At 42.8% G+C, this 9,600-nt stretch overlaps 1 long non-coding RNA gene across 1 annotated transcript; it reads left to right on the top strand.

The window, feature by feature from the left end:
• Window positions 1-2,151: 2,151 nt before the first annotated feature.
• LOC139668268 (uncharacterized) lies at window positions 2,152-5,807 on the top strand. The gene is made up of 3 exons (XR_011697011.1): window positions 2,152-2,613; window positions 3,894-3,996; window positions 4,391-5,807. It is a non-coding gene; the product is annotated as an uncharacterized lncRNA (long non-coding RNA).
• The last annotated feature ends 3,793 nt before the right edge of the window (window positions 5,808-9,600 follow it).

Here is a 9,600-nt window from a genome sequence, read left to right as displayed (position 1 = left end):
TTTCTCTCCCTGGGCTGAATCCACCCTAGGAGGAGCTCTTTAGAAGACTATTCAGTTCTGTCAAGTCTGAATTTGATCCACTACGCTCAATTGTCCTACTAACGCATCTGTCTTGGGTCCAAGTGCTCTCCTGATTTGAACTATAATTATCCTAAAACTAGATTTTTCTAAATTTCATTCCCTTGTAGCTTTTTATAGTTCTGTGAATTAATTATTCAGAGCTGTGGAAGTTCTCAGCAGTGCTTTTCCACCGCTTTTATGGGCACAGATGCATTTCGCTCATGTAGAGCGGAGGATGCACTAGAACTTCAGACGGGGACAAGGGACTTTGTCCAAATGTCACACACGCTGAGTTCAGCGTGTCCTCCTCTGACACGATCTTCTTGAATCTTTTAAAGCATAGATAATCTCTGAGACTAATAGTGTCTAATATTCCCTCCCTGGCATTTGTAGGCTTTAAAGTCTCCCTTTACCTATGACAGGTTGATGTCACCTGCAGCATTGTGGGACAGGTGGGGCTGCTGTGAGTGCAAGGACCAGTGTGGCTCCAGAGCTGAGTGCTGGCAAAAACACCTACACGTTTTGGCTGGGATGGGAGTGAAGAACAGCAGGGGTGCAGTAGGGAGACTGAAGGAGACAGACTTCTAGTCTGGAACCAGAAGCTGGGGATAAGTCAGCAATCTCATTTTGCTGCTGAGAGTGAGTGGATGTGCTCTTGGGGATGGCCGGGATCCGTGGGACATATGAGAGGAGTGTCCTTCTGGGATGCAGGCTGGGGAAGATGTGTCCAAACAAAGCCATAAGGCTTGGTTTGAATTTCACTTGAGTAGGAATTAGGAGGCATGTTTGGAGGGCATAGAGGCACCAAATCACAGACCTGGGAGGATGCTGCTGGCACAGCTCCTCTGGCTTCCTCAGCTGGGACCTGAGCAGTCTCCAGAGAAGGTGTGTGGGGAGAAGCACCCACATTAAGGTGTTTCTCCTGCCCTCACCATGCTCACCCCATCTGCCCAGGGAGTTACAGCCTCTTCTTGCACTCAGCCCTTTCCCACAGAGACTGCCACTCACATACCAGGCATTTTCCTTCACCATACTGCTGTGTTGCAGCTGCAGGCTCTGAGCTGCAAGCTCTAAGCAGGATCCTGGTTCCCCTGCATTTGGCACTGCAGAGGCAATACAGCAGCAGAAAATGAGATTTAGCCTCCTCTACCTCCCACATCCTCCTTTGGGTAAGTGCAGAGTGTGTACTTTAATTAGTGATGATACATGAGGGAGACAGAAGATGAAGCAACATTCAAATTAAGTATCTGCAGAGCTGATGAGAAGGCAAATATGAGCTCCCAGACTTGCGGAATTTTTTTCTGTCCCTTCTTCTGCAGCAACAGTCTGAGTTTTACTTTAAAAAGCAAATAAACGGTTGCATTTTTTTCCACAAAACCCACTTTTGAAGTCCACTTTCGCAAGCCTCTGAGCTTTATGACACTGCAAAGTCCAGGCTCCCATTGCAGCTGGGGGCCAGGTCCTTCCCAAGCACAGCATTTCATAAGGCAAAGGGTTATTATTCCATTGCTGGAACCTGTGAGGAACGTGGTAGACTCATGCCTGCATGACCCTGCTGCAACTGATCAGCCTTTGACAGTAGGAAACCCCAACACGTTTTAGTGTCTTTCCTCAGGAGTGAAGGCTTTGGTGACTTTCTAACCATTCTGACTCCTCTCTCCCATCATGTTGTACTGTTGAGTGGTGCTGTGGGGTTACCTCTGCCCCACCCCTGCATATATTTCTGTGCCCATGATCAGGAATCAAAGCTCACAGACATGTAGTTTGTATCACTGCCCCTCCTGGGATATCTGAACAACTCATACTTCACAATGAGCATCCTCCTTCCCTCTGGCATGGACGGGTGCTTCAGACTGAAAATGGGTGGGATGCTGAACACAAATATTACATGTGTCAGAAGGATAAATGAAGGTTTATTAAAGAATAAATTAACCTTACATTTAAAATTTGCTGGTTCTTAACCAGCCCTATATGACAGATTTTATGTTTCCTTTTGTAAATAATAATGTATTTAATTATTGGTCAAAGCACACTTCATAGCAAAATGTGGTTTTTAAAGCATTTTGAACTGATAAAAAAACAAGTATTCACACCCCCTTTGCTATGATTTCACTTTAATAATGATTTTGACGTTTCAGTATGAGTCAGGCAACAACAGAGGAATTTCTGAAAAAATTTGCTAAAAAGCTCTCTGAAAAACCAGTTATGAGTCAGAGGAAACACAGCTGAATTTTATTGGTTCAGGCCTGGCTTGGTTGGGTCTGTAATTTTAGAAACCAAATTCCACATCTGAAATTGTCTACAGTTTGGCTATTAATAGGATGTCTGTGTTTTTATTCCAATGCTACCACCAGGAGATAGGACCTGCCTTGGGGAAGGAGTGGCTGCCAGTGACCACTGCTGCCTGGCAGAGAAAACCCCACTACAGGAGATTCCCTGCAGAGATGACTCAAAAGAAACAGCCTGTTTTCCAATGGAAAAATGCATTGTTAATGTGAAAGAAAATTATAAAGAGGAACAGCCGGCAGATAAAGACACTGGAAGACCCCAAAGGTTACAGAGTCTCTACTTTTGCTTTCTACCCCTGCTACTGTAACTTGTTTACCTATCCTTTTGTTACCAAAATTAAATTCTATATGCCATTACAGGCTGGTTGCTCCTGAAAGGAGCCCAAAGCAAAGCAGTAGTTGTGTCACTATGGGGAGTTTATAGAAAGGGCAGAAACATGCTCTTTGCATGATTGAAGACAAACTGTACATTAATTAATAAGAACTGAAACTCCTAAGTAAAAAGTGATCCAATCCAGTGTTTTTTAGGAATTCATCTGGTTTGGGAACTCATTGGGTTTCCTTTTTTATTTCTCAGTCTTTCCCTTCTCAGTATGAAGGGATGTCTAAATTCTCTGTCAGAATAATTTTTTTTCTGATATGCTGCTTGAAGTAAATAACTGAATTTCCCTTACTTGTCGAGATATCATTTTATATAAAATGGAACACCTAGTATCATGATAATATTGAAAAATCTGGTGATATTTGCATGGCAATCTGAGGTCAGAGGAGCTGCTGTGGCTTCAATAAGCTGTGCCTTTGCATGTTGTCAGCCAGATCAGCTGAGTGTGTCTGCACCAGCGGGTATCACCAGCACCAGGTACCTTGTCAGAACACCAGTGGGATGCTGATGAGAACACAGTGTTACATGTTGTCCAGGATCCTGCTAGTGGGCTCTTTTATTGGATTACTGTCTGTTTGGAGGGAAAAATCTCCTCTGCTTAAAGCAAATTGCCTGGTTTGTGTTATGATAAAAGATGATCAAACATGCATGAAAACTGTGAGTCCTTTTAGTTGCAAAGTTGCTGCCCCTCTCTCTGTTGATTTTATGAAAAAAAAATGCATGTTTTGGTAGTGCTGTGGCAAAGGTAGTGCAGGATGCTTGGCAAGGCTAGAAAGTGGCCTGCCCACAGGAGAAGCACTGCCATTTCAGCAGATGGGAAACATACACGGATTTTCCAGGCCAGTGAGTGAAATGTGGTTGTCTGAATGCTTGGTATTAAGTGTATTTTTCACTACTTGAAATCAAAGCTTGAGACAGGAGACTTGGGACATTCCTGCAACACCATGGAGGACCTAGTGATTATCTAAATGTGTAATCAATGCCCCCATTTACTTATTAGTGTGCGTCTGTCAAATGCTCAAAAATGTGATTACCCTATTTAAGTATTTTCTTCAGGCATAAACCAACCTTTTCAAATTACTAACTTTTTCTCATTGAAAGTGTTGTTAATTAATAGTTTTAGTGTCCTCCCCTGTGATTTGCTTTCTCTTAATTACCAACAGAAGCAATAGAAGAGTGTTCCACTGACAGTGCTAAAATTAAACTCGCTTCCTCCAAATTGCATGATCCACACGACTGGAATGATCCACATGACTGTGCCTTCAGGTACTGAGAGGGAGACCTTGATCCCATGGGAAATGCTGCTTTATGAGGCCCTCTGTTTTCACAGAATCACAGAATCATTTAGATTTGAAGGGACCTTTAAAAGTCCCCACTGCAATGTGCAGGGACATCTTGAACTTGATCAGTTTGCTCAGAGCCCCATTCAACCTGACCTTGAAAGTTTCCAGGGATGGGGCATTCACTGCCTCTCTGGGAAACCTGTTCCAGTTCTCACCATCCTCGTTGTAAAACATTTCTTCCTTATATCTAATCTGGATATGCCATGCTTAGTTTAAAAACATTACCCCATGTCCTGTTGCAACATGTTCTGCTAAAAAGTCTGTCCCCGTCTTCCTATAAGTCCATTTTAAGTATGGAAATTAATTTCAATATTAAGTATTTCAGGGTGGACTTATGAAGATGTGAGCAGCATGAAGAATTTGGTGTCCCAGCAGGAAGGTTTAATCACTGGACGAGAAGCGCAAACGTGGTGCAAAGACCTTTAACTCCAGTGCGCTGGAGCAGCAGCATCCTGATGCTACTGTGTGGCCACCCTTGGCTTTTGTAATGCCAAGCTCAAACATCGATTTTCATTTAGACACATCAGTATGCTTTTCATACTTAATTTCTGACTTTTGCATTCTCCTGCTGTGGTTCAGAATAGCAACAACTAACAGCACTGATATTTTCTGCTGTACAGAAACACTTGAGTCTTCTTATTCTATTCCACCTCTCTCAACACAAATTTGACACGTTGGACTACAAAACCAGAGTTCATTCTTTAGATCTCACAGACACAACAGTTTTTCAATGGCTACTTTGCTCTGTGGAACCTCATCCATTTCAAGGGCTCCCTGTTATTTTCTGCTCAAACAAATTAGACATGTCATTTTCTGTTTCAAAATTGCTGCTGCTGCCAGCATGAGGAAATAGCCTGGGTGGGAATGCCAAGCCCAGGTGGGAATGCCACAGGATCATGGGCAGACACTCAAGGCCCTGCTGCTCTGTCCTGATGGTGGGTATCCTTGTGTGGAGACCCTACAGGAGAACCGGGGTATTGGTAGATACCACCGGAAATAAGTGTGTGCAGGCTACGAGTTCTAGGAAATTCCAATTTTTTTGTTACTAGATACAGCTATAATATCCCTAGCACCAAATTTTTTTGATGATAAATCCCAGCAAACACTATGGAAAATCTCAGAGTGAAAAACTGCAGTATAGCACCACAGAGAGAAAAGAGGATTTTATTTTTTCCTTATTTAGCAAGGTTTTTCCTTTTTTCTGTAAGGAACTTTAATATAAAAATCTGATTAAAACACTTAACTTTAGTCTGACACAGTAACTGCAGCCTGGGAGGCAAAATCAGGTCCTTTTTAGATTTCCCTTTAATAAACTGGTAGTCAACAGTAAATGAAATAAAAATGTGCCAGTTTAATTCATAAATTCTTCACCTCTGTCAAGCGTAGTTTTTTAAAATATTTCCACCCTCAGTCCTTCTATTATAGGAGAGAAAAACCACGCAGCCAATTTTCCTTTATGTTACTTTAATTGTAACTTTCTTAGACTTTGAAAAGGACACCAAGTGTTCTCATATATGTAAATGTACCTGATGGCTTTAGCTGTTCATATGCTAAGGCCCCCGTAGGCACTAGGGTGTCCCTGGGGCAACCTTAATACAAATGTAGGTAGAAAGAACATTCTTTTATTTGTCCAGCTGTGCAGACTCACATCTGCTGTTATCAGGCTTGCTGCCAATCATCGCAGCTCTTACCATTTATTTTTCCTTGCAGGGGAAGAAAGCACCCAAGACAATCTCCTGCTAAGAGAAAGAAAAATAATCATACAAAGATGGATTATTGAAAAATTTTTGTTACTTTTTTTTTCATCTATCTGATGTTGCTGGCACAGTGGCAGGCATAGCAAGTAGGTTGGAGATGGAAAAGCATATAAAAATTACATTAAATATTGTGTTGTAGCTAAATTCTCTGAACACTCATTTGCCCTTTCTCCACATTGTATTATTCAAACTAGACAAAGATACTTTGGAGATAACTAGCAGATTCCTCCCTCCTGCCTCTCCCCATCCTACAAGGTCATTTAAAACAGGTCAGGGAAGTACACTAGAAAATACTGCAGGGAACAATCCTGCTTTGGCAGGAAAACACACTGTGAAAACCTACCTGCTCTTTTCCACTTTCAGTTTCTGTGATCCAGATGACTGGCAAAACCTCTTGGCACATTTGTTTTGATAGTACATTAAATACTAGGTCTGCCTGTTTGGGCCATGCTGCTTGCTCATACTGCAGGCAAGAGCCATACGTGCAGCTGGCATTTCCCAAGTTATGTTTCCCTGTTAAGTCTGACTTGGAAATGCAAAGGAGCAAAAAGAGGGGTTAAACTGATGCAGGCAAAGATTCAAGTTGCCCCAGGAACTGGTAGCAAAAAATAGGCTTTATAGGTGAGCATCCAGAGGTTTATTACTGGAATTCAAAACACATCAAAGAAAATAGAAACAATTTTCCCTCATATTTCCCCAAACACCTGCCAACCAGTTTGGTTTTATCACAGGTGAATAACACTGGCTCATTTTCCGTTACTATTCTCATTTGAATCCCTCTAAAGTGATTCCTCATTGAGGGATTTTCAAAAACAAGATTAAATGAGGATAAAAAATATAATTACATTGTCTTTCGAAACATTGCTTTCTTCTGTCAAATGTACATTGTGAGGAATCTCAGAGGGAGTGCCAGGGGTGCTCCTTCAACCTCTCCCAGAAGGCTGTTCTGCAAATGGCCCAGCCAGGCAGGAGCTCCTTCCCAGGCAAAACTGCTGGCCAGCAGCTTCCTCTGGGGAAGTGTGTGCCACCCAGCTCCAGGATGACAGTGTGACCAGGATGACCATGTCCCCAGCTCAAAGCTAGAAGACGTTTTTCCTGTCACTGTTTGCAGTGGAAGCAAGTCCCGACTCTTCTGGGAGAGGCAGATCAGAGCCTGTCTGACCCATTCTGAACACATCTGGAGCAATTGGATGCCTTCAAGGACACCACCCGCACTTTCCATCCCTACAGGCATGAGAGATATCAGAAGACCAACAGCAAAAGAGTGGGCTGAATCCTTAATCCTTGCCAGCAGCACCTTCCTTTACTTTTTGGTGCTGGGCTGCCCAGGTCAAGTTGATAAACTTCTCAAAAAAAGGTAGGTATCACTTCAATCTCTTCCTCAAGTTAATCATGGCAAACCACAGGAAGGCAGATAATAATTCAAGATTAACAATAGCCTTGTGTAGCTCACATTATTGCAGAAGAAATTTGAAGACTAGCAGCATGCCACACATCTCAAATACTTCAGTTTCTGCCTAACCCCTTGATGATTAAACCCCAGGCAGCCAAAGGAATTTCACACATTATCTTCAAACTCAGCATAGCTGGAATGATGCAGATGAATCTAATTCAATCCCTCTTTGTTTCTCACTCCTGACTGTGGAAACAGAATGAAAAGCAGAAAGAAAAATCAAACAAAAGGTGAGATGCCAGAGCAGCTATGGATTTAAATTCGCAAAGGCTCATGCTAGGTCAGCATGGGATTATTACAGATACACTCAACAAACACATGCCATCAAAGGAAGGACTTCAAAAAATACAGATACACCCAGTGGAAACAGTTTCGCAAATGCCTTCATAGAATCACAGAATCATTTATGCTGGAAAAGATCTCTAAGATCATCAAGTCTAACAATTAACCTGACAGTGCCAAGTCCACCACTAAACCATGTCCTTAAATGTGACATCTAAGCATCTTTTAAGTACCTCTAGGGACGGTGACTCCACCACTTCCCAGGGCAGCCTGTTCCAATGCTTGACAATGCTTTCTGTGAAGAAATTTGTCCAAGTAGCCAGTCTAAACCCTCCATAGCACAACTTTGAGGCTATTTCCTCTTGCTCCAACATTTGTTACTTGGGAGAAGAGATCAACCCTCTCCTGGCTACAACCTTCTTTCAGGGAGTTATAAAAAGCAATAAGGTCCCTATGAACCTCCTTTTCTCCAGGCTAAGCAACATCAGCTCCCTCAGCTGCTCCTCATAAGACACACTTTCTAGACCTTTCACCAGCTCCATCGCCTTATAGGAGGAGAGCAGCAGCCCTCACAAACTTGTTGCAGGAATGAATCTGTAGATTCTTTTCATCACAGATTGTAAGTAGTTGACAACCCTCTAAGGCCATCTTTCATCAGTTCCCAAGGGATTTCTGCAACTCAAGAATTGCTCATTATGAAGCATCAGGACTCTAAATAATCTGAAATCCGTGTGGCATTTCTCTGGTTGGATGTTTATCAGGATTGTACGTCTTGTATGCAATTGCAGCTGGAAGGGTGAAATTCTTCAAGAAAGAAGCTGGGTATAAATTGTAGCAACATCTCATTTGTTTCTTCTTGTGTGTTCTGCAACAATTGCTGAATCTGGAATTATTTCCAGTATTTATTAAATTTCTTATGGGACCATACACAGAATACTAGAGGGCTCAAGGAAAGCAGCAGCCATAGGCACTTCTCAAGGAAGTACCCACTGACATAAAACGTCCCTGGGTCTCCCAACACAGGCAGTTCCTGACAGACACGTTTGAGTGCTGTGCTGAGTAGGGTGCAGAGCAGCACAAAGACATGCACCAGAGGATCACCTCAAACCGAGCAGGGCACTCGCAGCTGCCAACACCCATCAAAACAGGGCATCCTGGAGAGGAGACACTGCAGCCTCAGAAATACCTGCAGGTCTCATCTCACAGCCTGCTCATCACAGGACACAAGGCACTGGAAGCAAAGGAAAACCTACTGCTGTTGAGGCTACTGAGTGACAACTGTGTTAAAAATGAAAGTGGGTTTGAGAGCAATAAACTATTTTCTCACTAGGCATCAGTCCCCAAGGCTGTATATCTTGGAGGAGGCATCAAGCAGGTACTTGCTCTGTGACCACCTATTCCTGGGCGGAGTGGTGTCGTCACCGTGGCAGAGCAGCAGGAGGGGCAGGGCAGGAGTCACAGCCCCAACCTTGCATCCAGCCGCACCTACGTGTGCAATGCTTGCGCAAGGAAGGGTTCGCCCGGAAATCCAGGGAATTACTCGCATGTAATCATGTCCTGCGAGGAGAACCCAGGTGAAGCAGGTGAAGTTGGCAACAGTGGTGGTTGCAAAGAGTTTCCCATCATATGTTCCTGGTCGAGTTGCTTCTAGTTTTAACTGTTCAGGTTCTTTAGTTTCCAAGCTTGTTATTTGCCTTGGGCTGACGTATTTATTATTTTCTTTTTAAGGTGGCAAAATGGTTCAACTATTTTTCAAAGGCCTTGGAGAAAGTGGCTATTGTTGAGAAACATTTTAATCTCTGCCACATTTTCTTCTCTTTGCATCAATGTATCCAATTTCAATGTTTCAAGCTTTGGAGTACATGTATTCAAGATTTGGGCCTTTTTTTGTTTGTTTGTTTGGTGGGAGTTCTGAGGGGTTTTTGTTTATTTGGGTTTTTTTTCTGTGTGTGTGGTTTTGTTTTTCTGTCCTTATGCAAATCTGTTGGACTTAATGCAAAGATAAGCTTTCAAAAAATGCTGCTTTGGTGGTGGT

The sequence above is a fragment of the Pithys albifrons genome, chromosome 2 (assembly GCF_047495875.1).
Source record: "Pithys albifrons albifrons isolate INPA30051 chromosome 2, PitAlb_v1, whole genome shotgun sequence".
Taxonomy (NCBI): domain Eukaryota; kingdom Metazoa; phylum Chordata; class Aves; order Passeriformes; family Thamnophilidae; genus Pithys; species Pithys albifrons.
This window is presented reverse-complemented; position numbering and strand designations above follow the sequence as displayed.